This window comes from Ranitomeya variabilis, chromosome 5 (assembly GCF_051348905.1).
Source record: "Ranitomeya variabilis isolate aRanVar5 chromosome 5, aRanVar5.hap1, whole genome shotgun sequence".
NCBI classification, from domain to species: Eukaryota; Metazoa; Chordata; class Amphibia; order Anura; family Dendrobatidae; genus Ranitomeya; species Ranitomeya variabilis.
The window spans coordinates 50395520-50412141 of record NC_135236.1 but is presented as its reverse complement, the minus strand read 5'-3'; the positions used below and the strand labels follow the sequence as shown (position 1 = coordinate 50412141).

Sequence of the window (16622 nt, the reverse complement as noted above, 5' to 3'; positions counted from 1 at the left end):
CATGCTCTGAAAACCAACTGAAGCGACAGAGAGGTACCGCCCTTTTATTTTCAGTAGGGTTTCCTGTCCTGACTGGGCGGATCCCCTCTCTCAGGTGTGCCGTCATGGGTTCCGGAAAAACCGGCTACCAGTAAGTAACCTTGGTGTTTTCCTATTTTCCTCACCAAAATTTGGGGTGCCTCTCATGGTCTGATGTGTCTTATGGTCCGAAAAATACATTATTTTTTATTTTTTTTTAAAGTAAATAAAAATAGCTGAACAATTTAATAGGTCCCAGCAGTATTTCTCGGTGTATGTTGGCCTTCTGTGGCCACTTACCAGTCTCTGTGACCCATACAGCCTGGTAAGTTGTAGAAGTCATACATTAAAAGAGTTATTCATCTGATAACGGCAAGAGCAGGCGGCTGCTGATGGGACTGTTACTCCATCAGCCTACACCTGCTGCTGCTTATAACAATGAGAGCAGGCGGCTGATGGGAGTATTCAGCAGCTGCTGCCTGCGCTATAATTAATTTAAAGGCGTAGTTTCCCGTGTTTTTGATAAACAGTTTTTGACAAAACTGACAGCTGTCAGCTTCAGCAAGGCTCGTTATCAAAAATAGAGAGAAACCCACGCTTTTTTGTTTTGTTTTAATTATTTAAATAAAGATCCGGCGTGGGCTCACCCCCCATTTTTGTCAACCAGCCAAGCTAAAGCAGACAGCTGGGAGCTGGTATTCTCAGGTTTGTAGGGGGCCATGGTTATTTACCATATAACTATAGCATTAGTAATGGATAGGCATCTTATAAACACCTCCATTACTAACCCATGGGCTTGATGTCACCTGTCAATACAAAGGTGACGTCAACCGCACAAATATGAACCCCACTTGCCACCGCTACAGGGCAAGTGGGAAGAGCTGGGCAAAGCACCAGGATTGGCACATGTAATAGATGTGCATTTTCTGGGCGGCTGCTATTTTTAGGCTGGGGGGATGGCCCCTTACCAGCCTGAGAATACCAGCCCCCAGTTGTCTGCTTTAGCTTGGCTGGTTGTCACTAATGGTGGTGGGAGCCCACGCCTTTTTTAAAAATTATTTAAATTAAAAAAAAACAACGTGGGGACCCATCTATTCTTGATAACCAGCGTTGCTGAAGCTGAAAGCTGAGGGTTGCAGCCCGTAGCTATCAATTTTGCCTGGCTGGTTATCAAAAGTACAAGGGAGACCAAGCCATTTTTTTAATTATAGTGCAGCCACCGCCTGCTCTCATTGTTAGTAGTGGCAGCAGGTGTAGGCTGATGGAAGTAGTAGTCCCACCAGCCGCTGCCTTCTCTTGCTGTTATCAGTTGAATATAATTCAACATTCTTCCCTGCTCCTGCTGATCGCTGGCAGAGCAGGGGAAAATAATGAGAGCCGTGTTCAGCACCCGGCGCTGGGGAACAGCGCTAACTGTACTGCTGTTTCCCAGGTGCCAGTACATGTCACACTGATGACACATGGATGTTATCCATGTGTCATCGTTGTACACGACGTTTTGAGGCCTGCGCTGCTGTTAAAAAACGGACATGTCAGTGTATTTTGCCCATGGACACACGGTCTGTGGAAATACTGACCCATTCACTTGAATGGATCAGGGAGGTAATCCAGCTCTTTGTTCTTTAAAATCCATTATTGCAGTTTCAGAAGTATGTTGGAGATGTGAGAGGGAGGTGGGCCCTATGATTCACATTTGGTGGGAGTGCTCTAAGATCAAGCTATTCTGGGAGAAGGTTTTTGACAGTTATCAACGAATCATGTGAAACTGTGTAGCAAGGTTCCCTCAAATAGCTGTTCTGTTAATTTTACCTTCTTCAATAGGGACACAGAAAATAGATATCCTTCGATTTTGTATAAGGCTATGTGCACGAGTTGCGGAATTGCTGGGAAATTTCCGCAACTCCCTGCTGCGGGAAATACGCATGCAGAATTGGCATGTGTTTTCCCGCTAAACACTAGCGTTTTGCAAGTGTAATTAGCTTGCAGAATGCTAGCGTTTTCCAAGGGATCTGTAGCATCGCTTAGAAAAATGATTGACAGGTTGGTCACACTTGTCAAACATAGTGTTTGACAAGTGTGACCAACTTTTTACTATTGATGCTGCATAGATATAATGTTAAAAAAAAAAAAATCGTGATATTCTCACCTCCTGGCGGCCCCAGCAGCCTTCCCGATTCTCTTGATGCTCCCGGCAACTCCCGTTCCCAGCGATGCCTGGCGACAATGACTAATCTAATTATAAGCAGGGTGTGACTAATAACTAAAATATAACTTTTAATAAATAAGTTTAAAAATGGAGTACCAACCCATATAAACACACAAAAACGGACTCACAAAAAGTCACATTCAGTAGAATGTAAAACCACACAAATCCCCGAGATTCAACACCTCTATTTAGTTTTATAAATCTCTCACCTCCAAATTCTCTTCCTCTGAATAAAGGAAAGATCGCTCACTGTTGGCGCTGCATCCTGGAGGGGGGGCACATTCCGGCCACAGAGGAAGAGAATTTGGAGGTGAGATCGTTCCATTAGCATTTATCACCACCACCACTATTGTGTTTTCATCCCATAAACATGTATTGGGTATATGAGACATGCGATGGTTGATGTGTTTTTTTATACTGAAATCCTCATGTTTTTGAGCATTATTTTCCCCTAGGAGATTTATAAAACTAAATAGAGGTGTTGAATCTCGGGGATTTGTGTGGTTTTACATTCTACTGAATGTGACTTTTTGTGAGTCCGTTTTTGTGTGTTTATATGGGTTGGTACTCCATTTTTAAACTTATTTATTAAAAGTTATATTTTAGTTATTAGTCACACCCTGCTTATAATTAGATTTTTTTGACTGGTGGAATTACTTCGTTTACTACTGGCAACAATGACCCCAGATGATGTAGCATCACGCGAGATCGCTATGTCATCACAGGTCATTGTCGCAAGGCATCACTGGGAACGGGATCTGCCGGGAGCATTGCTAAGGCCTGGGCTGGATCCAGGGGCCGCCAGAAGGTGAGCATATAACTATTTTTTTATTTTAGTTCTTTTTTTAGGGCCTGGAGGAGAGTCTCCTCTTCTCTACCCTTGGGTACCATCCGCACATGATCCGCTTACTTTGCGCATGGTGGGCATAGCCCCATGCGGGAAGTAAGCGGATCAATGCATTCCTATGTGTGCGGAATTGCCGCGATTCCGCGCAAAGAATGAACATGCTACGTATTTTTCCACGATGCGATTCCGCCGCGGAAAAATATGCAGCATTAGCACAACATTGCAGAATCCCATTGAATTCAATGGGTTGTGTTGTGTATGCGTTTTTGCGGTGAAAAAACACGGCAAAAACGCATGCAATCCGCAACATGTGCACATAGCCTAACAGCAACACGAATGGTAATCCCGCAGTTTTGGAAACTTACAAACCCCCCTGACATATTAGATTGGTATAAGGAAATTGTCAATCTGTGTAGAATGGATTTGCTGTCTGCAGACTGCAATGGAACAAACGATAAATTTAGAAGGATTTGGAGTGGATGGATTTTATTTCAGGACTCACCTGATTGCCATAATTTGTTCCGCTGACTTTTACAGCTACATATAAGCCGAGATTTTCAGCCCATTTTTTTTAGGCTAAAAGTGCCCCTCTCGGCTTATACTCGAGTCATTGTCCCAGGAGTCGGAGGGGGAGCGGCGGCTGTCACATCATACTCACCTGCAACTGGCGCGGTCCCTGCTTCTCCGATGGGATGGTCTCTGACACCGGCAGCTTGTTCCTGTGTTCAGCGGTCACATGGTACTGCTCATTAAAGTAATGAATATGGACGCGACTCCACTCCCATAGGGGTGGAGCGCATATTCATTACTTTAATGAGTGGTACCATGTCACCGCTGAACACAGGAACAAACTGCCGGCGCCAGAGACCATCGCATCGGAGAAGCAGGGACTGCGTCGGGAGCAGGTGAGTATGATGGGAGGGTGAGCCATGAAATATTCACCTGTCCCGTTCCACTGCCGCGCTCCGTCTTCCGCTTCCTCTGGCTGTGACATTCAGGTCAGAGGGTGCCATGACGTGGTTAGTGCGCAACCCTCTACCTGAACAGTCACTGCAGAGACCCGGAAGACACAGCGGTGCATGGCGGTGGAACGGGGACAGGTGAATATCGCAAGTGCGGGGGCATGAGCGACGAGAGATGAGTATGTCTTTTTTTTTAAATCGCTATGCTATGGAGCATCTTATGGGGCCTGTTGTGAATTCCGCTCTTGGGCTCCCTCCGGTGGTTGTAAGTAGCACTTTTGTGAATTCTGCTCTTGAGCTCCCTCCTGTGGTTTTGAGTGGTATAGCTGCTTCTTGGATTTAGCATCAGCAGCTGCTTCCACTGATCGTCTTTCTGGCTCGGCTATTTTAGTCTGGCCTTATCTCTCAATCAATGCCAGTTGTCAATTGTTCCTGCTTGGAGCCACTGCTCTTTTGGATTTCCCTGACACTCGGTCCAGTTCAGCAAAGATAAGTCCTTGCTTGTCCTTTTGCAGTCCACTTGTTGTGGACTTATTTGTTCAGCACTTTCTATGTTTTGCTCATTTGTCCAGCTTATCAGTATGGATCTATTCAGCTATGCTGGAAGCTCTGGGCTGCAGATTTTGCCCTCCACACCTTTAGTCGGGTGTGGAGATTTTTGCATTTCTCTGCGGTGGACTTTTTCTAGTTTTTATTACTGACCGCACAGTGTCTTTCCTGTACTATCTATCTAGCTAGAAGTGGCCTCCTTTGCTAAATCTTGTTTCATACTACGTATGTCATTTCCTTCTCCTCTCAGTCAATATTTGTGGGGGGCTGTCCTATCCTTTGGGGATCTTCTCTGAGGCAAGATAGCTTTCCTATTTCTACCTTTAGGGGTAGCTAGTTCTCCGGCTGTGACGAGGTGTCCAGGGAGTGACAGGAACATCCCACGGCTACTGCTAGTGTTGTGTTAAGATCAGGAATTGCGGTCTGTATAGTTACCACCTGCTCAGAGCTAGTCGCATGTTGCTCCTAAATTACCAGTCCATAACAGGGGCCATCAACATTTGTGCAGCATTATATGGGGCATAATCTATGGAGCATCTTATGGGGCCATCATTAACCTTTTATGCAGCTTTATATGGGGCATATTTTAATATGGAGCATCTTATGGGGCCCATCATGAACTGTCTGGGGCATTATATGGGGCTCCTGATTCAATATGGATATTCAAAAACACTTAACCTACTGATGTCTCAATTTTACTTTTATTGGTATCTATTTTTACTTTTGAAATTTACCAGTAGCTGCTGCATTTCCCACCCTAGGCTTATACTCATTAAGTCAGTAAGTTTTCCCAGTTTTTTGTGGCAAAATTAGGGGTTTCGGCTTATACTCGGGTCGGCTTATACTCGAGTATATACGGTATATATGATTTTAAGGACTCCTTTATCCATGACCCCTTTTTGTTCCCTTTTTTTTTTCTTCCCTTGTCTGTCTTTCCCTTTTTTTTTTCTTATCCTATGTCTTTCTTCTACATAATATAGAGGATACTTTCTTTCTTGAATACCTTGTTGGCGTTCACCATATGGTTACTGTTATTGTCTACCATGGTATGTTTGACTTACTGTTAAAAGTGGTATTCTCATTTTGAATACTAGATATTTTCTATGATTCTATACACTCACCGGCCACTTTATTAGGTACACCATGCTAGTAACGGGTTGGACCCCCTTTTGCCTTCAGAACTGCCTCAATTCTTCGTGGCATAGATTCAACAAGGTGCTGGAAGCATTCCTCAGAGATTTTGGTCCATATTGACATGATGGCATCACACAGTTGCCGCAGATTTGTCGGCTGCACATCCCAAAGATGCTCCATACAAGGCAGGATGGATCCATGCTTTCATGTTGTTTACGCCAAATTCTGACCCTACCATCCGAATGTCGCAGCAGAAATCGAGACTCATCAGACCAAGCAACGTTTTTCCAATCTTCTACTGTCCAATTTCGATGAGCTTGTACAAATTGTAGCCTCAGTTTCCTGTTCTTAGCTGAAAGGAGTGGTACCCGGTGTGGTCTTCTGCTGCTGTAGCCTATCTGCCTCAAAGTTCGACGCACTGTGCGTTCAGAGATGCTCTTAGGCCTACCTTGGTTGTAACGGGTGGCGATTTGAGTCACTGTTGCCTTTCTATCAGCTCGAACCAGTCTGCCCATTCTCCTCTGACCTCTGGCATCAACAAGGCATTTCCGCCCACAGAACTGCCGCTCACTGGATTTTTTTTCTTTTTCGGACCATTCTCTGTAAACCCTAGAGATGGTTGTGCGTGAAAATCCCAGTAGATCAGCAGTTTCTGAAATACTCAGACCAGCCCTTCTGGCACCAACAACCATGCCACGTTCAAAGGCACTCAAATCACCTTTCTTCCCCATACTGATGCTCGGTTTGAACTGCAGGAGATTGTCTTGACCATGTCTACATGCCTAAATGCACTGAGTTGCCGCCATGTGATTGGCTGATTAGAAATTAAGTGTTAACAAGAAGTTGGACAGGTGTACCTAATAAAGTGGCCAGTGAGTGTATATTATCATTTTACATATAATATATTTTTTGTTTATAAAATGTTTAATAAAATAGATTGAACATAAAATCCATTATTTATTGAAGAAATAATTTAAGACCAGCATAATGCCATACAGCATAAATGTCACCAGCCACTCAGGGGATCAATAAACAGACGCGTTTCGAGCTTTGCAGCTCTTATTCATTGCTTTAATTGTTATTGTTATTCATTGCTTTGAATCATCAGAATCTACATCACAAAAGTGGCGAAATTACACCAGAAATGTTCTCCAGTGACCACGGACATATCTGTAATCATTTATGTCACTTCTGTGTTATAAAGTATGATGACTGTCGGGTGCGCTCTTCTATGATGACTGTCGGTTGTGCTCTTTTATGATGACTGTCGGGTGCGCTCTTCTATGATGACTGTCGGTTGTGCTCTTCTATGATGACTGTCGGTTGTGCTCTTTTATGATGACTGTCGGTTGTGCTCTTTTATGCTGACTGTCGGTGGCGCTCTTTTATGCTGACTGTCGGTGGCGCTCTTTTATGCTGACTGTCGGTGGCGCTCTTTTATGCTGACTGTCGGTCGTGCTCTTTTATGATGACTGTCGGTCGCGCTATTTTATGCTGACTGTCGGTGGCGCTCTTTTATGCTGACTGTCGGTGGCGCTCTTTTATGCTGACTGTCGGTGGCGCTCTTTTATGATGACTGTCGGTGGCGCTCTTTTATGCTGACTGTCGGTGGCGCTCTTTTATGCTGACTCTCGGTGGCGCTCTTTTATGATGACTGTCGGGTGCGCTCTTCTATGATGACTGTCGATGGCACTCTTTTATGATGACTATTGGTTGCGGTCTTTTATGATGACTGTCGGTTGTGCTCTTTTATGATGGCTGTAGGTTGCGCTCTTTTACGATGACTGTCGGTGGCGCTCTTTTATGCTGACTGTCGGTGGCGCTCTTTTATGCTGTCGGTGGCGCTCTTTTATGCTGACTGTCGGTGGCGCTCTTTTATGCTGACTGTCGGTGGCGCTCTTTTATGCTGACTGTCGGTGGCGCTCTTTTATGCTGACTGTCGGTCGTGCTCTTTTATCATGACTGTCGGTGGCGCTCTTTTATGATGACTTTCGGTCATGCTCTTTTATGCTGACTGTCGGTGGCGCTCTTTTATGCTGACTGTCGGTCGTGCTCTTTTATGCTTACTGTCGGTGGCGCTCTTTTATGCTGACTGTCGGTGGCGCTCTTTTATGATGACTGTCGGTGGCGCTCTTTTATCATGACTGTCGGTGGCGCTCTTTTATGCTGACTGTCAGTGGCGCTCTTTTATGCTGACTGTCGGTGGCGCTCTTTTATGATGACTGTCGGTCGTGCTCTTTTATGATGACTGTCGGTGGCGCTCTTTTTTGATGACTGTCGGTTGCGGTCTTTTATGATGACTGTCGGTTGCGCTCTTTTACGCCTCTCCCCATGAAGCTCCGCCCACTCCTCACAATGTCGCGACTGCGGACAGGACTGGTCACAGACGGGAAAAGTCACATTCTGGTGAAACTGAACAATCAGCGCTGAGCGTAATTACTTATATTACAAAAAGCCTCATTAAAAATGTAAGTTTTATAAATCAGGAAAAAAAAAAGAGTTTTGCCAAAACAGAGAAAATATAACAGTGTAAAAAAAAAAATCATGTCTGACCTGTGATGTCTGCGCCATTAAAACCTTCAACAATTCCATAAAAAAGCATTCAATAGCCGGATGAGGGACTACAATGAAGACTGTATGAGGGTCTCAGCATAGCTGCTCCATTCTAGTCGTTTCAGTGCTGAGCTGACGACAGCGGAGGGGATTTTTTTAGGTCCTCGCTCCAGCAACTCCGATCTAGTGTCCTCAGTACTGAACCCTCCCGATCGGAGTGGCAACGGTGAGATCCTCAAAAGATCAACTCTGATGTAGATGCAACCATCGCTTGTCAGTCAGCTCCATATTCTGGCAGGAACCGCCGCCATTTTGTGCGCGTCACCAGTAATGGCAGCTGATTGGCTTGGTCTGTGTTGAGGGGTGGGGGCTGCTAGGAGTAAAGCAGCACACACTGTGTACTGTGGTACTACAAGTCCCAGATATTCCTCTCAGGATGGCTACACCTCTGAAATATTATCAAATGGCTGATGTGTATGAGATGCAAGAAGCCATGTCTTCTCACTGGTCAGAACAGTGATTTTATTTTTTTACGCTTTTTACAATTTTATTTTATTATTTCTTATTATTATTTTATTTTTTCCCTTTTTTACAATTTTATTTAGTTTTTTTATTTTCCCTTTTTACAACTTTATATTATTTTAAATTTTATTTTTTTCTCCCATGTTGCAATTTTTATTTTTGTCGATCTATTAATCTTAGACTCCATGCAGTTTACCGTATAATGTACAGAAAAATGGGGTAAAAAAAATGTTGCTAAATTGTGAAGAATAAAAACACCAATTCCACCATTGTTTTTGGGGTTCATTTTTCACACTATTAATTGTGCATTAGAAATTAATTATTACTGAAGTTGGTACGAATGTTGCGATACCAAACTTGTATAGTAAATATGAAAAAAATAAAATAATATTAATAGTAATAAAAAAAATGTAGTAAAAAAAATGGTGGAAAAAAATTGGTCACAATTCCCTGAGACTCATACTTTTTTGTTTTATTTTTTCCATCCTTAGAGCAGTGTGAGGCTTTTTTTTTTGCCTGCGGAGCTGTAGTTTTCATTGGTACCAAGTGCAGGTTCAGTATTTGGTCAGTATTTTACATCAGTATTTCTCAAAAGTCAAAACCAGGAACGGAAAAGTATAATAGAAACACGTCACCACTTCTGCAGTTTTCACCCACTCCTGGTTTTGGTTTATAAATACTGATGTAAAAAACTGATCAAATACTGAACGTGGCACAATTTTTTACATTTTTTTTCCTCTTTGCTTAGTATACAGGTAAATTAAAGGGGTTGTCCAGTCTAAAATGAAGTGTGCAGTCAATTTGTGTGAAAAGTAGGTGAATACACCCACATTTGCTCTGTCGGCACCATTATACTCTATGGCCCCGTTGGTGTATACCCCCGAATCCCGTTTGACGTAAGGTGCCTGAAAGAAGCCTTCGTGTATATGAGTGGATTGTTTGAGTGTTTTCTGAGCATTTTTTGGGCCACTATTTAGATGTTTTTGGTTATTTTACACTTACCTCCCAACTTTTTAAGAAGGCAAAGAGGGACAAAGATTGTGATGAATTTTAAGCCACGCCTCTGACCGCACCCATTTCACAACTAGTCACACCCATATCCATGCCCCAAGCACAGCCATTTAGCACTGCTGATCACACTGTTTCATAAACAATAATTATAAACAAAAAAATATGGCCACACATGATGCTCCATACTGTATAATGGCCACACATGATCCTCCATACTTTATAATGGCCACACATGATGCTCCATACTGTATAATGGCCACATACGATGCTCAATACTGTATAATGGCCACACACGATGCTCCATACTGTACAATGGCCACACACGATGCTCCATACTGTATAATGGCCGCACACGATGCTCCATATGGTATAATGGCCACACACGATGCTTCATACTGTAAAATGGCCATACACAATGCTCCATACTGTATAATGGCCACACACGATGCTCCATACTGTATAATGGCCACACACGATGCTCCATACTGTATAATGGCCACACACGATGCTCCATATTGTACAATGGCCACACACGATGCTCCATACTGTATAATGGCCACACACGATGCTCCATATGGTATAATGGCCACACACGATGCTCCATACTGTACAATGGCCACACACGATGCTCAATACTGTATAATGGCCACACATCATGCTCAATACTGTATAATGGCCACATATGATGCTCCATACTGTATAATGGCCATACATGATGCTCCATACTGTATAATGGCCAGACATCATGCTCAATACTGTATAATGGCCATACATGATGCTCAATACTGTATAATGGCCACATATGATGCTCCATACTGTATAATGGCCCCACATGATGCTCAATTCTGTATAATGGCCCCACTGTGCTCCATACTGTATAATGGCCGCACAGGATGCTCCATACTGTATAATGGCCCCACACTGCTCCATACTGTATGATGGCCACACAGTGCTCCATACTGTTGTAGAGATCAGATTGAAGAATCCATTTTGTCTTCCTATTCAGAAACGTCTGGCTCATATGAGCAAACTTGAGCAAGGTAGACATTTCCTTTTATGGACGCATTCCTTCTTGTTATTGTGACCTTTAACCTACATTCCAGAAGTTGAACGTTATCAGTAGAATAGATACTCTTTTGTTAGAGAATATGAGCGCTTGTACGCATGTCTGTAATGCTTATCTCTTTGCCATATAAAAAGAGGGGTGAGAGACCAGGGGGGCCAGATGCGCTCCTGGGCGATCCCTGCATATGATCACACAACTCTTGTGCTGCGTGTCATTACTTGGATCTCTCTACATCAGAAAGCCAGGGACGGATGAGGACTCAACAATTCTGGCGCCTGAACAGGGACCTGAGGAGAGAGTGTTTGCTCGAGATTTACCTGCGGATACGGACAACGGAGATCTCGGATAATGGACGGCAAATGAACTGAAAAACCTGGCCAGGTAAGAGACATTATTAGTTCTCTTTTATCTGCCCTGTATTATCCGAAAGATCTCTATGAGCCGTGTCACGCTGGGTTAGTCTAGTAGTGAGTAGATACCTATAAAACTCGGGTTACCATATTGTATAGATTTATGAGTCTAGTCCCTGGCAGTGTGTGAACAGTGTGTGAACAGTGTGTGAACAGTGTGTGAACAGTGTGAAGGTTGTGACATGTTGTGAAAGAAGAATAGAAGTACGTAGAACAATAAGCCACGATTGTTAGAACAAGGTTATTGGTGAAGTCAGCCTAACTGGGTTATGAGGTAGCGTCCTTCTGGGAGACCTCCGCCCATGCTTGACTCTCCTATAGAACTTGTTTCTACATTCCCTGGATAAGGTGTGATAGAATGAGCCCAGGACGCGGTTTTCATGAGCCTGGGACAAGTATGCTAACTGACACAGAAAGTTTTGTGATCTGTATGGTGTTGCTGGGTCTGTGTGCATAATAGCACTTAAGTACGTCCTGCATATTAGAAGAAACAGAGCAGACAAGCCCTTCAATATTTTAGCTCCCTAGGAGAGAAGGCAACGAGACGCCACCAACAGAGGAAGTGGTTGTCCAAACGTCACCTGGGGTAGAAATAGCAAATATTGAAAGGATATTTTAGCTCCCTAGGAGAGAAGGCAACGAGACATCACCATAGAGTAAGTGATTGTCCAAACGTCACCTAGGGTAGTCATAGCTAATATTGAAAAGAAAAATGGGAAATAAACAGACAAAAACCGTCTTAGGACAAGTGGAAGCAGCAGATATCATACAGGAAAGATGTGGAAAGTCAGTTAGAAGTCAGATTAGAAGAGTGAGAGAAAAATTGGGAATTTCAGAAGCACTTATGTTCAGTACAGAATGGGAAAGACTGAGTAAAGAACGAGGTGGAATTATTAAAGACAATGGGTGGGAAGAAATCATACATTGTATGATAGAGGTCTCAAAAAAACAGCTAAAGAGGAGAATTGGAAGTATGATCCAGACACTTCCAAATGGATCATGGGAAAGGGAAAAAGTTGTGATATAATCCCACCACCTTACCTAGATCCAAAAGCCCAATCATTTCTACCATCTGGAAGAGCAGAAGGAGGAAAACAATTTCCAGCCTTGTATCCCAATCTTGGTGGGGTAGGAGGATGGGAATGTTCACACTGTGGACAACAAAATCCAGATGGGAGAAATGATTGCCTAGCCTGTGGTACACCTAGATATGGCGCTGTACTTGCCCCTGTTAGGGTAGTACCTAGACCTTTTAGAGAAGTTGGTGCTAATGGAGTAATGGCAACCCACTACCATAACACACGGCAATACTTCCCTTGGTCCCCTGCTGAGGGTATGTCCCTCTTACATAACGCACCAGATCCTATCCAGTTTCCAGTTAGATTTGCACAGTATATACAACAAATCATGCAGACTCATGCTGGGGTCTGGGCGGACGGGGAAGAATTATGTAGAATGAAAATGTCCCCCGGACTTTTTCAGGAATTATTGACACACCTACAGCCCAATAGACCAGTGGCAGAAGGGGGTGCCTTACAGACAGAAGCATCAGGTACCCAGTTCACAGAGGCATTAATAATTTTCATGAGAGGAAAACAGAGGGAAAGGGGATCTACAGGTGTGATTATGCAGAAATTTGGGCAAAGTATTGAAGAATATAGTCAGGAACTAGAAAATAGCTTTAGGGATGAAGGATTGGATTTGACTGATGCTTCAGTAAGGAGACTTTTTACAAAACAATTAATAGAGGGGCTAGATCCGAAAATCAGAGAAAAATTTAAATCCTCTACTCCAGATTGGAGAACAATTGAACAACCAAATATTGTGAAACAACGATGTTTAGGAATAGCCATGGATATGAGAGAGAATCGTAAGCCTGTTAGAATAGCACAAGCTAATACAGGAGGACGAGCGAGACATAATTTTTCTTTGCCACTACTGTAAAAAGCCAGGTCATTTCCAAAGAGAGTGCAGGAAGAAGTTGGCAGATATAAAGTCAGGCAAATTTGTTCCCAGAAATAACCCTCCCCAAATGGACAACCAGCAGAAATCTACCATCATAGATGGTTCCATACCAGATTCAGATTGACTCGATGTGTTACAAACTTCCCTACCAGCTAGGAGACCTATGATACAGGTGAATGTGGGGGGGAGAGAGATTCCATTTTTGATAGATACAGGTGCAACTTCCTCAATTTTGAATCAAGATTTTCTTCCGAATCCGGAAGATATTTCAGAACAAACAACTTTTGCTGAGGGTTATGATGGGGTAATTCGAACACTGCCATATACTGTGCCCCTAGAGGTCTCATTAGGACCTAAATGTTTTGCATCCAGATTTTTGTATGCCAGAGGTGCCCCAACATGTCTGTTAGGAACTAATGTACTAAAGAAATTAGAAGCTAACATCAATTTTAGGGAAGATGGCACAGTTATGTTGACTATCCCTGATGATGCAGAAACATTAGAACAATATGTCAGAATTCAGGCTTTTGAGGATTATGCTGAAGAAAAAGAGTACACCATAGATCTAGACCTCTCAATGGTCCCAGAAACACTGTGGGCACAGGGTGACACTGATGTGGGATTATTACATATCTCTCCTGTAAAATTATCTGTGCAACCAGGAACTGTTCTCCCACAGCTCAGACAATACCCTGTGAGTGCCCAGCAGGAATTAGCAATTACAAAACAGATAGAGGGATATAGAGAGAAAGGAGTTTTGGTAGAGATACAATCACCTGCTAACACTCCTCTGTATCCAGTCAAGAAGAGAACTCTTGATAAGGGTTCTATGCCCAAATATCGTATGGTACATGATCTAAGAGAAATAAACAAAGTTCTAGATCCAATCACCCCAGTTGTACCCAATCCTCATACGTTACTATCACAGATACCAGCCAGTTCTCAAGTGTTTACTGTAATAGATCTTTCAAATGCATTTTTCTCGGTTCCTTTACACCAAGATAGTTGGCATTTGTTTGCATTTACATTTAAGGGCAAACAGTTGGCGTGGACACGCCTTCCACAGGGAATGATACACTCCCCTACTCTTTATTCAAATGCCCTACAAACAGTCCTTCAGAGGTTTGGACCTGAAACACAGGTAGTAATTTTGCAGTATGTGGATGACATACTACTTTGCTGCCCAGATCTAGAAACTGCAGAAAGGTCCACTGTGAGTTTACTATGTTTTCTAGAAAAAGAAGGGTGTAAAGTGAATAGACAAAAGCTACAAGTTTGTCAGATCAAAGTGGTCTTTCTAGGTCATTGCATTTCTCAAGGTAAAAAGCATCTTACACCTCAAAGAACTGAAGCAATAAGACAGATGAATGAGCCTAGAAATCATAAACAGCTACGAGCATTTTTAGGAATAGTGTCTCATTGTAGACAATGGATTATACATGCCAGTCAACTAATGCAATCACTGTATGACTGTGTAAAAAGTGAACCTTATTTGTTGACAAAAGAAGGTCAGATTTCGTTCCAACAATTAAAAGATGCCCTTGTTTCAGCTCCAGCGTTAGGGCTACCAGACTACACTAAACCATTTCAGCTTATGGCTGCAGAAGTTGATTCCCATGCTACAGGAGTTCTTACCCAGAAGCATGCAGGGAAACAAAGACCAATTGCATATCTTTCAGCAAGGTTAGATCCAGTAGCTAGGGCAGCGCCAACCTGTGTACGTGTAGTTGTTGCTGTCTCACTATTGTTGGACAAAGCATCAGAAATTGTCCTAGAGCATCCACTCACAGTTCAAACTACGCATGATGTTTATGGGATATTAAACCAGGTCCAGCCAAAACACATTTCCATGGCCAGACATTTGCGGCTACAGTGTTCTTTGCTGCTCCCCTCTACTATCACATTTGCAAGGCTTCAGACTCTCAATTTAGCTACACTGCTACCTCTCGAGTCTGAAGGGGGGAATAAGGACACTGATCCACACGCAAATTTTTTTCCCTACAGACACACATGATTGTACAGAGCTCATTTTACAAGAAACGGTAGGCTTACCCAATGTATCCGAAACACCACTTCAAAATCCAGATTTAGAGCTGTTTATAGATGGTAGTAGGTTTGCAGATGACACAGGTAACTTCCATACAGGGTATGCAGTTGTGTCAGAATCTGAAACTCTCAAAGCAGAACCTCTTCCACCGAAACAGTCTGCACAAGAAGCAGAACTAACAGCATTGATTGAAGCGCTAAAAATAGCTGAGAATCAGACAGCTAATATATACACTGATTCTAGGTATGCACATGGTATTGTGTTTGACTTTGGAGTAATCTGGAGAGCTAGAGGTTACATGACAGCGTCAGGCCAACCTGTAAAACATGCTTCTCTGATCAAACAGATCTTAGAGGCTGCACAAGAAACAAAAGAAGTAGCAGTAATTAAGGTAGCTGCACATGTGAGACTCGACACTAGGGAATCTAGGGGAAATGATAGGGCTGATAAAGCAGCCAAGGCAGCAGCGGTCAAACCCTTACAGCAGGTTCATACTGTAAACCCCACAGAAAATACTGAAGATAGACTGAGACAAGCACAGGAAGATGCAGGAGAAGAGGAGAGGGACAGGTGGAAAAAGGAAGGGGCAGAAGAACAAGCAGGAATTTGGAAGAAAGATGGACTAATATGTCTACCTAGAGCCTGGTACCCGATTGTAGTTGGTGGACTGCACCACCCTACTCATGTGTCTGCAAATGCAATGACACTACTGGCAAAGCAAGTCTGGTTGGCTCCAGGTTTTGGCAACTACGCAAGAGACTATTGTGCAACATGCGCTATATGCCTGGCACATAATCCCGGACAGACAACAAAGACCCCTATGAAGCATCACGTCCGACCTCTCTATCCGTTTCAGCGATTACAAATAGACTTTATCCAGCTGCCGAAAAGTAATGGGTATGAGTATGTGTTGGTATGTGTGGACATGTTCTCGGGGTGGCCAGAGGCCTATCCAGTTCGGAAGGCTTCAGCTAAAAACACTGCTGTAAAGCTAGTTGCCGAACTGATACCCCGTTACGGTCTCCCTGAAGTGATCGAGTCAGATAGGGGTACTCATTTCACTGGAGAAATATTTCAAAATGTACTGAAAATGTTGGGTGTTGAAAGTCAGTTACACACTCCGTACCATCCTCAAAGTTCTGGTAAGGTGGAACGCATGAATGGAACTTTAAAATTAAAAATACAGAAAGCCATGGCTGAAACAGGAAAGCCTTGGACAGAATGCCTTCCACTGGCCCTTTACTCAATACGCAATACCCCAAGGGGTAAGACTAAACTGTCTCCATATGAAATTTTGTTTGGCAGGACTGCCAATTTAGGATGTTATTTTCC

The 16622-nt window shown here is 43.2% G+C and overlaps 1 protein-coding gene across 2 annotated transcripts in view; it reads left to right on the top strand.

The window, feature by feature from the left end:
* The window catches only part of EPOR (erythropoietin receptor), a 63691-nt gene that overhangs the window by 7011 nt on the left and 40058 nt on the right, over nucleotides 1-16622 (top strand). The gene's annotated exons all lie outside the window — the stretch shown is intronic.